The following is a 14,862-nucleotide window of genomic DNA, read 5'->3' on the forward strand; positions in this document are numbered from 1 at the left end:
ATATATATATATATATACCAGATTCTTTGAACGTCATTCACGCTGGACCCGACGTATTGTAGGCAAGAACCACTCTGACAAAGGCTTGTCCACCAGCTGGAAACGTTTAGTAAAGACACTTCCACGAAAGCTTCGTCGTCTCGTTCATGCCTATATATATATATATATATATATATGTATATATATATATATATATATATATATATATATATATATATATATATATATATACATATATATATATATATAGCACTGTAGGACCTATTTCATTAACCCATGTCTCCAACGTACTGAATGACGTTTTTCCAAAAGATAGTCAGATGCTGTAGCCTTTCATTTCATTTCTGCAATATTTAAATATAGGTTTCTTTTTGAGAATAAGTGGTGGAAAGGTGACACGAGTTATGAGGAGTTTCCCTTTTCTTTCGTTAATGTCGTAGAAATAAATACGTCACCCTTTTTACCATGTACCTTCGGATTGACCTAACACGTATTACCTTTTGAAAAAAAGAAGTGTTTGAATTTATCTTCACACCCTAAGTTTATTAAAATGAATATAGGTTCTTGAGTTTTAATAAAAAAACTATTTGAAAGAACCTGTGCATAACATAAACTGCTTAGTACCTCCCTAAAGAGGACAACATGGGGACGACAAGACCGAATACTGCCTGACATTTCCCTCACGTCTGAGGAAGACAATATGCCTTCAACTGTAGAATGTGTCTTCAACTGTATAATAAAAATAGAGACTGTTAATGGTGTACAAACATTCGTGCGGAAGTTTGCATTTGGAAAGAAGGGAAGGAAGATGCAGGCGGGAAAGGAAGGGACATTGTTAACCAATGAAAAGTACTGGTATGCTGCCCTACCTTTGGGAAAATCATAGGAGAATTTTAAATGTGGAGAAAGAGAAAAAAGAACACCACGCATACGGTAAGACATTGCTTCTTCATATGCATGGGTCCCAGACTTCCGTAATGTGCAAGTATATGTGAAAATTTCGCACTTCAGGTCCTGCTTAGAAAGAATGAAAATCTGGAGTCAGGACGCTTGCTCTACGCACAGCGAGATCACAAGTGAAGGCTCCACCTGAACACAGTGAATTGCCTTGCACAAGTAAAATGTACAGCATTTATAATTGCTCTTACTCTCTGACACGTGTCTTGCAGCGACCATTGAACAGCGGCGTATAATTAGGCTCGAAAGAAGACCACATTTTTTTTCTAAGCTTAAGTGCCAAAACTATGGTACTTATGACATGAACAAAGACGTCGGAAAGCCATCTTTTTGAAAACTCATCTGTGATACGAATATCCAATCAACTGATTACTGCGGAAAAGAGTGCTTGATAACCTTGGACATGCCTCGATAAGTAACTCTTTAGAGACTTAACTTGGTTAGCGTCCCACAGCGTGACAAAAAAATCGAGCTACCACTTTAGAGTTTTATGTGGTTTATTTCACAGTGTTTGCTTTCTTTCGCCATTACAATTGTTAACTTACTATTTGACATCTAGGCTGACGCCTCAGTGGGTAAGCATTTCTGCATAGCCAAATTTTTATCATTCGGTTCCCGAAATTACACCGTTCACTGCTCTTGGACGATGGCAAAAAGCATGGACAATAAAACCATTTGATTTTGATGGCGGGCAACGACATAAAGTGCGAAAGAAAAGAGACATTGACTGGGGTGTTGCCTAGTCAGATTATTTCCGGTACGAAAATTCTCGATCACTGCCGGCTGGCTCTTTCTAGCCTTAGTACCGCGCTTTCTAATAAGCTTGCCGATTTTTTTTTTTAAGCCACCCGTGTACCTTGCCTGAGACGTACTTTATCCGCGGCAGCAGGAACTCTTCTCTAGCCGTGATACATATAAGCTTGTTAAAAAAAAATAAAGACGTCGACAATGCATGTGTTTATTTTTAGGTGCTTATCAAGCTGTCATCCACAGGCCCAGCCGAACGACCACTTCGAGCGGAAAACTTGGAACACATCACTTTTTTTACATCTTTGCTTACTTACCTCCCCGTGTTGTTCATGTTCAAGCACAAGTGAGACCCATTAGCCGCATTGGTCGTGAACTAGTGTTCAGGACAGGCTGAAGAGGCAGAAGTCAAATATAAATTGGAGGAACGCAGAAGAGAGAAAAACAAACGACGGGAGGTTCTCTCCTGGCAGGCGCAGACGGAACGTTTTAACGCGATAGCGTCAAAGGGTTCGTTTCGCAGAAATCCCGGCGTCAGCGTCAACGGTTAAGAGTGAAAAATCATCATCTTATGCATGACCCGAAAATTGGGAACAATGAAAACAAAATGAATGATAAAAAAATCACTTCATATTCACGGAGTGAAGGTTGATGAGTGGGGCGAAGCTTCGAAGGGTTTTATCGGCAAACGATGAATATTTCGCTTGACGCATCCCTCCATCCATCCATCCATCCATATGCTCGTGCGTGTCTGCCTGTCTGTCTCTCTGTCTGTCCCTGCATGTCCCTTCGTTTGCCCGTTTGTCCATCTGTTCATCCACCTAGTGAACACTAGATGGATGCGCACTATTACCGTCACCTTGCATTTTTTCACCATATATTCTTCATATACAAGTACCGCCACCCAGCGGAAATTCCAAGGACTAACACGATAGGTGGCTACAGGAGACGCATGACTGACGCCGTAAGGAGCTTTTCCCCTAAAAATCTTGGGTCAGAGTGTGGAACGAACCAGGGCCGTTTGGGTGCGAGTGGAGATAGAACCCGTGTCGTTTCTACCACATGGTCATACCTCTGCTTTTTTATTATTTAACTATACGGCACATTTCTGCTAGTGAATACAGTGAAAAGAACTTCCTTTGCTTGGAAGTGCAGTGAAAATAGCTTTCATGCTTTACAAACGCACGCATCCACTATACACGCTTCACAATGCAACATAAAATATTGCGATATTACTACGCGAGTCAAGCGCCCAGCAGGTGTCAGAACATGTGAATATCGTGATGACTTCGTGGTTGAAAGGCGGTCACCCACTACAGCAGGCGCACACGCTACTGTGAATATTCCCTTATGGTCACGTAGTGGGTTCACAGCAAGTCCAAGAAAGTTTCATGCGGTAAGTTTTTGAGTTGCCCACTATTTTGTTCAGCTCACTTTATGGTGCCACGACTGAGAATTGAAACTTCGCTAGCGATTTGTTACTTCTTTGCTGGTTTCGTGGTTTTCGCTTGCGCAAATATTATCGCTGTTCCACTGCGCACAGAAAACGCCAATACTGATAAGCTTGAGTAAAAGACTGATATCATTAAGCAGCGAATTGTGGAATTTCGATCTGCCGGTTAGTGTTTTGGTGTGTGAATTGGGTTAGAAACAAGTACACAATATCCCAGAACATGTTTTTTTAGGGTACTTGAGGTTCTACTTATTTAGGTTCCCCTAGTTTCTGGTTCTGAGTTGGTAGCATGGAGCCCCGATGATATATATGTTTTGTTGGAAGATAAATATGTGGAATGTATCCGGTAATGTGGCCAGATATATTGATGATAAAGGCTCAAGCAAACTACCACAGATGATAATATGGACTAAACGAAGGGGAGATGGTAGCCACCAAACAATAGCAATACCCCCTAAAAAAGGAGTACAATTGACAGCCCTTTTCAGTATCTTTCGGTCAACGACTTGAAGCTACCATCTTTCTGTGGTTCAATAAATGCTGTCCTAGTCAATGTACTATACGTGCATGTCTTTGTGTTGTAATATAAAATCTAGCCCATGCTGAACACGCATTATCTAATTCCTAGCAGTTCACGCAATTCCTAAAGAGAACAACGTACGAGATGGTGATTCGGACCGTATTTAAATTTCACGCGAAATTAATGCAATGTAATAAAGATTTTGAATTAAAAGTTGCTACAATACAATGAATAAAATACACATGCTAGTAGTGTTAAATAGTTTATCAATCATATTTAAAATAAAAGAAAAATATAGTAATAATATTTGACAGCTTCGCCAGGTAAAAATGTCAGGAGAACGGTCACTTTACATGCACGCGATGTAATCGATCCTAATCGGTTGTCCTGCAAGAGCCTTTTATATCTCTCAGAAACTAATGAGAAAAATCAGTTCGCAAGAAAACAAATTCTGGGATATTGTGTACTTGTTTCTAACCCAATTCACACACCAAAACACTAACTGGCAAATCTAATTCCACAATTTCCACAATTTGCTGCTTAATGATATCAATCTTTTCACTCAAGCTTATCAGTATTGGTGTTTTCTGTGCGCAGTGGAACAGCGATAATATATGCGCAAGCGAAAACCCAGAAACCAGTAAAGAAGTAACAAATTGCTAGCGATGTTTCAATTCTCAGTCGTGGCACCATAACGCGCTTTCGCACGCAGTGGAGGACTTCTCATTAACTACCTTGCCGGCATTACTTCCTCCGCATACACCTAAAATCTCCCAGAAAGCTACATAATCTGGTTCGAATGATAAACCAAATCCTCGTTCAATATGCCTATAGTGACCATTACCGTTAGCGAGAAGTGACTATAGATTGCGCCATTTGCATTTTGAGCGACGCGGCTTCACGGCTTTTTCTCATCTTCGTACAAAGTATAACAATTGATGGTGCATCGCATGATATACGCGCGATACGCCGGCTTCTTTCCGCACATGGAAGAGTTTTTTTTTTCTAGATACCGCGATCGCAATGCAACATCGCCACGCCCATCTCATACACGTGTTCTGTTAGCCTGGATCGCTTTAGCTAATGAGCAAGAGTTATTGTATTTGTGATTAACAAATCACATTGTCCATCTGCGATCCCCTAGCACCTGCACAGGAACTTTATTCTTTGCAGTTGCACGTTATAATTATATTTGCACGTTATAATTATATAAAGTCAAGGTATCGCAACAACACCTTGCCTGATGCTATCATTTCTTTGAAAATTGCGAGCATGGCCAATAAATAGAGACAGAGCGCGAAAAATAGTCAATATTACAATACTGTTCATGAGCTTCTCATATACTTTCGGGAGCCTAACTCAGTTGGAAAATACAGAAATGAAGCTCTGGTGATTTCCTTTTTTACAAATAACGTGACAGCAGCAACAATAAAGTAACAATAGACTTGCCATCGTTGCTTAATTTTAAATAGTCTAAACAGTCATCGTTATGGGTCTTAGCGTTACGCATGGCGGAGTACATCGGAAGCTATTGTGCGCTTTATTTCGGAAGAACTTTTCCATAGTATCCTACTAACAATTAACGAGAAAGAATTACTGTTCTTGTAGTTGAGGCACAAATGATATGCGTCATTATCATGAAAAAACACTTTATATTGCTTCTGAAATTGTCAACTTCTATATGCGAGCAGCTGCACATTGCCGAGTCGATACATGCATCAGGGACGCAGGCAAAACGTTTTTTTGGAAGAGGGGGGGGCGGGGGTTGGGCACCACTTTGACCTAAAGTAAAGGCCCGAGAGGCAGATGTGGCCGAGTGTCATTTTGTGCTCGATATAGCACGTCAAAAAGTTCACGTGGAGGAGGGGCATGGGCCCTGCCTGCCGCCCCCTGGCTACACCAGTGATATGTAGTGCAAATGTCATGACAACTAACGAGCACATCGCTTGTATGGCGAAGAGTGAACTTGGCGATTTCAAGCAGGTGTCGCCAGACGTAGAACTAGAAAGTCTATAACTGGGCTACTTGGTTGAAAGCATGAATTAACTGTTCTGGAGCACACAGAGGATCACAAAAAGAAATGACAACAGGGCAGCTGCAAGACAGAGACTGGTCCTCTAACTTCGACGTATGGACCTAACTTACGTTTAGTGAGAATGTGTCAGCGTTCTTCATTCTAGCATAACATATAGTTGTCACGTCAGTTTGCGACGTCCTCTACTGTACACGTCACGCGTACTTATAACGCGCTTCCCAACAACCGTAAACAAAGAGCCCCGCCGCGAGCCCCGCCGTGGTGGTGTAGTGGCTAAGGTACTCGGCTGCTGACCGGCGGGTCGCGGGATTAAATCCCGGCGGCGGCGGCTGTATTTCCGATGACGGCCGAAATGCTGTAGGCCCGTGAGGTGGTCAAACTTTCCGGAGCCCTCCACTACGGCGTCTCTCATAATCATACGGTAGTTTTGGGATGTTAAACCCCCGTATCAGCCCCGCCACGGTGGTCTAGTGGCTAAGGTACTCGGCTGCTGACCCGCATGTCGCGGGATAGAATAGCAGCTGCAGCGGCTGCATTTCCGATGGAGGCGGAAATGTTGCAGGCTTCTGTGCTCATATTCGTGTGCATGTTAAAGAACGGCAGGTGGTCGAAATTTCTGATGCCCTCCACAACAGCGTCTCTCATAATCATATGGTAATTTTGCAACGTTAAAACCCACATATCACCATAAACAACCGTAAACACCGAGAAAAACTTGCGCTGTATCTATTTGGAGCTTGTACCTCGTGATAAATGATGTCAGCGTACGGTAAATAACACCAGTTGGTCACGGTTTCCTGGGTCTTGCACTACGGTGTCGTTAATAATCACATCGCGCTGTTAGGACGTTCAATTTCAGGCATTAAAAATATTATAAAGGCGTACAAGCCTTTTGAGGTTTTTTCTACCCACAAGGTAGAATTGAGCTCAACAGTTGAGATTTTTAAGAATTATCTAAGCTATTCTCACCACCGATTGATAGAAACAGAAGTAATCATCACTAGAAGTCAACGCACGCTCTATTGATTGTTTATCAGTCGTCAACTTTATCTTCTGCTTTGCACTTAAACACGTGCGTCGATTTCTTTGGCGCAAACTGTAATAATTCTGATGGGTGAGATGAGAAAACTGATAGAGAGAGAGAAAGAAAGAAAGATACAATGCAGAAAGATATCTTGTGGTGGGATGAAGGATGATATCTTGAGCGTACTCTCAAAGGCAAGCATCCTGACTTCTCGGCTCTCCAGGCACGCCGACAGAGCACAGCACAGCCTTTATCGTAAAACAAGAGAAAAAGAAAGGGAAAGAGAGTGTGAGGAGGAGCGCAGTGAGGAGGGGAAAAGATAAATTATCACAAAAAATCATCAAGAAATATATAGACAATGAAAAGAAGAAAGAAAAAGTGAAAGTAGGAAATAAAAAAAAGAAAGACGAAAAAGAGGAACACGCTGCTTTCTGCGTCATTTCGTCCAGATTTAGGCATTATGCTGAAGGCGTCGCAGTCTCTTTTGTTGCTTTCTTCCAATCGTTTGACGACCGCTGCCTACGACGTCACTTCTGTGGTTCTCCGAACCTTCGTTTAGACACGTTAAAAAAAAGAGCTGCTTAAGGTACACAAAATAGCGCTCTTGAGTTTCATTTTTTCGTACCCAAATGTCCCTGTCTCATTTTCTTTTTCGACAAACATCAATGTCTCGCTGTGAAGTACAAACTTGCTACCGAAGGAAACACTGTCTCGCTAAACCGACAGCGTTTCATTTTCGTCCTTCTACACCCATCCCCCCTTCCCCCCCCCCAAAAAAAAAGAAACGTGACACAGAAACGAGAAGTGTTCTCATTTTCAGGCCGTGTGACAGTGCCACAATGTTGACGGTGTCACACTTTGCATTGCAAATATATCCCAACCTATAGCGTAAACGTCCTGAGCTGATTGGCAAGTGGCAGCTATCCAAACAAAAATGTCATGGCAATCTTTTTCTTTCCCCGCATGATTGATTTGTGCGGTTTAACGTCCCAAAACCACTTTTTGATTATGAGAGGCGCCGTAGTGGAGGGCTCCAGAAATTTTGACCACCTGAGGTTCTTTAACGTCCACCCAAATTTGAGTACATGGGCCTACAACATTTCCGCCTCCATCGGAAACGCAGCCGCCACAGCCGGGATTTGATCCCGCGACCTGCGGGTCAGCAGCCGATTCTTTCCCCGCAGGATAACGCTTGTAGAGGCATTGGTAATAGCGGGAACTTACGAATACTGGAAGATTCGCCTAAGAAGTGGCCCTGCTTAGGATGTTTCATTTTTTTTCTTTGAATTCTTCAACTCGTTTTTTTTTTTCCTATCTTTTGTGGTCTGAAGCAATGTATGGACATAGCTGTAAACTTGCTCAAAAATCAGCAGAATCTTGACATTTTTTCTGTGATCTTTAATACTTTGTTGGCCTATTTTTCGCTTATGACATATATTGCCGATTCAACGGTTCGAGTGTGGGGGATGTCACGTGCATCCTAGACAACAACATCCATACAGGTATGCATTCGCACCACAGTGTAAGTGTGTTTTCGTTGTCGTGCAACTTCACGTGTTTTATTATTCCTCACAATGACTGATTGATATCTGAGGTTTAACGTCTCGAAATGACCATATGTACATGAGAGACACCGTAGTAGAGAACTTCGGAATTTCGACCTTCTTGGGTTCTTTAACGTGCACCCAAATCTAAGCTCATGGGCCTACAACATTTCCGCCCCCATCGAAAATGCAGCCGCTGGAGCCAGGATTCAATCTCGCAACCTGCGGGTGAGCAGCAGAGTACCTTAGCCACTAGACCGCCGCGGCGGGGCTTCTCACGATGATTCACTTCGTAGTACAAGTGTTACGTTAAAAAGATTCCATGTAATCGCTGTATTCAGAACACCTGATTGAGGGGTTATCCGGGTGGCACATTACTTTTAACTACATAGCTATCTTCATTGAGCCATTTACCAGACGAGGAAAGACGATGCATGCACAAGGGCCGAGTTATTAAAATTGCTATATACTGCACAACATTTTAAATTGGCTTTATGTATTATGCTGTTTGTCTAGTTGCGATAATTTCAGAGTATGTGAAGCACTTATAACAGTTTGGGAGGTCTCTCCTTTTACCGCAAAAAGACCTAAACACTCGAGCTGGAGAACCCTGAATACTGAAACACGGCGCCGGTGCTCAATAAGACATATTGCTTCTCGTGGCTGAATATCGTGCTTGTCGAGGCTCCTCTAATTTCTTCGCAATGTATTTCGCTTCGCACATTTCTCATGGTCTATTTGTTATTAACACGTTTGAAATTCATTTAAAAATTCTTCATAGCATGAAAACAATAAAATTTGCGTTGCTATAACAAAGCCGCATTTCAGTTCGATGAAGGAAAAATATAAAAGCGCAGTCACATTTTCAAAGCATCCTGAGGTTTTGATTACGGCTCAATACATGCCTACGTAAAATACTGCTACTAAGAAAGGTGGTCGTAAGCAAAACCGTTAGCGATACAGACAAAAGAATGTCGAACAAGTAATCAGGCTGCCGTGCCGACGCAAGAGTGCTCCCCTTAATTATCCCCACGCTTAGTCACAGTGTTATTGAACTATTTCTGTACGCCTCCATAGTTCAGATTCAATGAGACGAAAAAAGCGAACGTGCTTTGTAGTCTAGTGGTCACACAGAAAACGAGGAGCAAAACATTAGAACACGAACATTTCATTGGGAACTTGGCATGCGGCATCAGCTAGGTAGAAAACAAAATAATATGCTGATTTCGAAGCGCAGAACCCATCCGCTGCAGCTGTTTAGGAGTGTTTTGAAGTGAAAACAATTTGTGTGTGAACTACGGGTTTGCAAACTCCTCCTTAAAAGTGCTACTAACCAGGTAAAGCGAATACCATATTACCTGAAACTTCTGAAAAATATCAAAATTAGACTGGTTTGCTTTCGAATGAAGTTGAATGCCTCAGTGGTTCAATAAATTTCAGTTCCTTGACTATGAATACGATATTTTTATATAAATTGTTCACGTGAAAATACGGATAAGGAGAGAGAGCGCATGTGTTTCTGGGGGGTGCGCCAGTGATTACATAACTGAAAAAAAAAAAACGTCACTCATTCCTCTTTTGAAAATCGATATAGCATGAAAGTGAAACGTTTCCCCACAAAGGTAGCTGAGTGCTCTGCTATGTGGGGCTTAACGTCCTAAAACCACCATATGATTATGAGAGACGCCGTAGATGAAGGCTCCGGAAATTTTGACCACCTGGGGTTTTTTGACGTGTACCCAAATCTGAGCACACGGGCCTACAACATTTCCGCCTCCATCGGAAATGCAGCCGTCGCAGCCGGGATTCGATCCCACCACCTGCGTGCGGGTCAGCAGCCGATTTCCTTAGCCACTAGACCACCGCGGTGGGGCGAGGTAGCTGAGTGTTCATTCAGCATTGTTTTGTCCCAAGGGCGAAGGAGTGAATGCTACAGCATTTAATTGCTATGTCGTGCGAAACACGGTAAGCAGCTGTAAACTTGCAGCGCACACCTCAAGCAAAAAGCATGAAGCGAAATGATCATACTCAGGAAGAGCGCGCAGAAACAACTGCAACAGCTCGACAATCATAGCACGGCGCTCAGAGACACAGAAGGGTGCACAAAATAAACGCACTGTTACACGCAGGATGAGTACGAACAAATGTCATAATTCTTCCTTCGTGTGGGAGCAGAACACTTTTTTTTCATAAACGCAGCGGCGGCAGCAAGCCAAAGGAAGTTGGTTAACTACCGTATATTCAAATAAAAGAAAAAGAATGCGGTGGGAGCACAAGAGGTACCGAACGTCCGAGCTTCGAAGTAGGCACGCGCGTGATTGAGCCACCCCGCTAGAGAACATCTCTAGACACTTTCACTATGCCGTGTAGAGGCGAGCTCGCATAGCGACGCGTGGGATGGCGCCGCACTACGACCTTTAAAGCGTGCGCGCCCAACAGGCGCTCATCATACTATCTGGCTACTGATGACGATAATGCGCTGAAGGTGCTGAGCTCTAAGGACCACCAGTGGTACATAGTGTATATAAATAGCTTGCCGTTAGCATGTTCGCAAAGGCTAGCGTGGTGGCTGAGTGGTTCGCGTCGTGCCCTGAGAAGTGTGAGGTCGCTGGTGCCACGCCACGTCATGTAACATTTACTTCTCAATTTTTGCTTGCAATGTGAATGTACATATTTTACAACCTCATATACATGACGGAAATACATCAGCAGAGCCGTGGTGGACCCCTGCATAAAACACTTTAGTGTAAAAAAAAAAGGAAAAGAAATTATTCCTTCCCGTAAAAATAACGCTTACCTAATCCACCATCAAAAACCTTTCTTTAACCTATAGAAAGCGTCGGGAAATGGACATTTGATTATTTTGTCGTCACATGAACACCAGTTACAAAAGCAACAAGATATTGTGATGTTCGATAACACTATGTAAAGGATAGTTAGCATACTGGCATTGATGCATGCATATCCGCATGCCTGAATCTTGCCGGACATAGAAGCAACGAGCTATATTTACGTTCGTACTTTTTGACGAGAAATCCTAGGCCAAAAATCGGGGTACAAGTAGTATTTAGTTTTGGAACAAATAGTTATGTCGCAGTGCCCTAAAACCATTCCTTGCTTATACTTGACAACAAAGTTGTGCTTTTCTGTCACCCTGCTGCAATGACTTTCTGAAATTAATGAAGTTAATAAAGAAAATATTCTCAAATTGCGATGTTATTTGAGACACACACCAATACTATTTATTGATGTGCGAAACCTCGCACATAGTACTTACTCCGGAACAGAGCCGGTGCGTAGAATAATGCAACAGCTTTCCACTATTAATGGAAAGTTTTAAGCATGCTCCAGTTTTTACCAAAAAAATTCATGCCTGAGATACTGTCGAGTAGAATTCTTTTTTCAACGCGTAACATTGAAAAAAAAGCATCTTTCATTCTAACAAAACCTGTTATGAGTCCTTGTCTTATGCTAATAAAATTTCTGCAAGTCTACATGAGAGGATCCCAAAGGTTACTCACGCAGCTGTAGATAAGCTTCTACCGAACTTCGTTTATTATGCACCGCTTTGAAACAAACACCTCCAGAATACGCTTCATTGTTCGCCATGGTCTGTAAGCAAATAAAATACTGGAGCGGTTGACTAACACTCTCCAATATTTATTTCAGCTGTTGTGAATGATTTTGTCTTATCCTAATTGACTTCGGGTGTAAAAGTTAGCGCTTGGACTTCTTTCTCATTTGGGTTTATCTTCCGTACAATATTGTGGTCACTTCCGATGGTCCGTGTAATTTTACTGACGATTATTCGACAAAGTAGTGCAAAAAGGTATTTGAGCCTAATATTCGTCAGTAAGAAAAGATATGTTCAGTAAGGAGTTTTCTAAAACACCACGTTGAATAAAATTGTGAACAGACGAACTTTGCGCATATTGTCCATGCCTTATTAAAAGACAGGTACAAGTGTCCCCATGAGGTCGTTACTGTTTTTCGGAGACCACCCCTTGCTAAAAGATAAGTGACACTTCCCAGTGTCTTTCAAATATTACTGCTTCCTCGCTATAGCCTGCACTGATTGAACAGAGGTATTTCCCCATACACAGGTTATGATGAGCGCCACGGCACCTCCTGCAGAAAATGGACGCCCCAGTGCATCCATGATCCCTGCTATCACAGAAATTTTTCATGCCTGAAGCACAACGCAGTGTCACGCTTTATCATGCTACCAGACTATTACAGTACGTGTGAAAGCAACCTGGTGAAACACCTATCAACAACGATATGCGTGGCTTAGCAGTAAGACCTCCTGGCACAAAAATCAAATTCTCAAGATGCATCACCACATGAGTGTGAAGCATGTTGAAATAGAGTTTCTGTACTGGGGGCCAGTTAAGGAGCAGTCTTCAATCCTGAACGGAAAGCAACTTCGCTTTGTGGTGTAATGTCTCTCATGTGAGGCCACTTAATGAGTCTGATTATCACAGTACCTGGTCAGTAGACTCTACTGAGGCATCTGTGCGCACGAAAAGTCATTGATTCTCCTGCAATGTAAAGAAGCATTGCATCGAGCATGAGATCTTCATTGTTTTTTTTTCCATTTGCATTTTTGGGGACACGTCATACCTATTTCTCAGTTTTTCGTGCTTGTTTACTCACTTTCGCTGACGTTTAGCTTTTTATGTTTATGTATAGCTGTTCATATTTGATTATTCAGTCAGCGCTGTTTGTCCTTCTTCGAATTACATTTGCGCGTTTTTTTTTCTTTTCCTATCGAGGAACTAAGGTTTTAGTATTGCGAGAACACGAAAGCACTAACACCCCCTCCCTCCTAAAGGCGTGCCTCGAAACCGGAAACGGAACTTGCGCCGTCGGGCTTACTTGTTCAGCGCCTTGAACACTAAGCTATATGGGTGGCTTATGCACTAACTTACCAAATGTATACGCGCACTCAACTAACGTCGGTGCTTAATAAGTCAGAAATTTGAATCGCGTAAATAAGGAAAAGTTTGAAAACGAGGATGCGAGAAAGCCGGCGTCAACTGCGGATAGCTGTCCGTATGGCCTGACAGTGACAGACTTAATCACATTTGTTGATTTGAAGCTGGAAGCCGCAGAAATCTTTCACGGTCTCCGTACTAAAAGGTGCCACGGTAAAGGTAGAGTTTGGGTTCATTAGAGGTAGTCTTCTAGAGGGTTAGGTTCGTGTGATGCCGGAAGTGAATATGTCTGCGGAGTAAACTAGAGAAAGCATTTTGATGAATAAGGCGACGAGTTTTCGTGGTGAAATATTTGTATTCGTTATTTTGCAGATCCTGAACTATGTCTTATTGCAGATCCTACGTAACAAGGAGATCAATGTAACACGTATACATGGTTCGCCCGCAGGGTAAGGCAAAAGGAGGATCCAAACCTCCTGACCAGGCCCTACTGCGCTGGGGCAGCAGAAGCAGCGGATTTCAAAACAATAAGCCAACTTGGGAAATTCTGAATCAACAAGGACATAATAATTATTATTGTAAGCCTATAATCACCAATTATAGTAAAAACGTAGCGACAGGAATGAATATAAAGTAATAATAAATCACAGTACCAACATAAGCACTAACAAAAAAACAATAAAATTAGTATGGTGGTAATTAGTTATAGCGATTACAATAACATTTATTAATATTACAACACAATCGCCGAATATCAATATTATTTGTGTAGTGAAAGGTACATTAAAATTGTACAACACATCCCCATCTGACTCAAAAAACATGTCCATTCTAACTGTTTCAAATCTTGAATCGTTTTACAATTTCTGGCTACTTTAACAACAGTAGGATACATATTGCATAAGCACATAGTTTGATACCCGATGGTTTGCATGCTATAGTTTGTCCTGGGTTTCTTAGTTACCATCGATGTGCGGCGTAAACTGTATCCTGTTTCTCGACTGAGGTACCGGTTCGAGGAAGCCTCAAAATTTGTAGAGATTTCCTTAAACAGTCGAATGCAGATCTTTGCTCTGTAAGAGATTCTAATGTTAACAATACTGTAACGTGCCCTTAATTTGAAAGACCCTATGTATCCATTTGAAAAGTTTAGCAAACAAACAGCTGCACGTTGTAGTACTGCCAGTTTTTCAATGTTGGTTTTGTTTCCGTTCCCCCATAATAATAAGCCATAGGTAAGAATAGAATGTTCAAGAGAAAAGTATAGTTGTCTGACGAGCTTAAATGGAATATAGCATCGAATCAGTTGTAATAGGCCAACTGATCGTTCAACCTCAGCTCGAACTTCATTTATGTGCTCAGACCAGCTTAGGTTTTGTTCATAGAATTAGTTCATATGCGAGCTGATGCGTGTGCCTGGCCAGTTGTTGTACAATACTGCACATTATTTTCAAAAGTTATGCATGAAAGCATTTGTATAAGCCTGTGAGGTGCTTTACACACAAGATCCTAATTTAGGGCATTAGCTGTACGTAAACGAAAGTGCGCGGATTTCGAAGTTGAATAAACTAACCCTGTTTCTGAAAGGAAGGCCTGGTGTATATGCTTATTGTTACAAAAGTTAAGGTGGCAATAACCAAAGATT

The sequence above is a fragment of the Rhipicephalus microplus genome, unplaced genomic scaffold, assembly GCF_043290135.1.
Source record: "Rhipicephalus microplus isolate Deutch F79 unplaced genomic scaffold, USDA_Rmic scaffold_75, whole genome shotgun sequence".
In the NCBI taxonomy this organism is placed as follows: domain Eukaryota; kingdom Metazoa; phylum Arthropoda; class Arachnida; order Ixodida; family Ixodidae; genus Rhipicephalus; species Rhipicephalus microplus.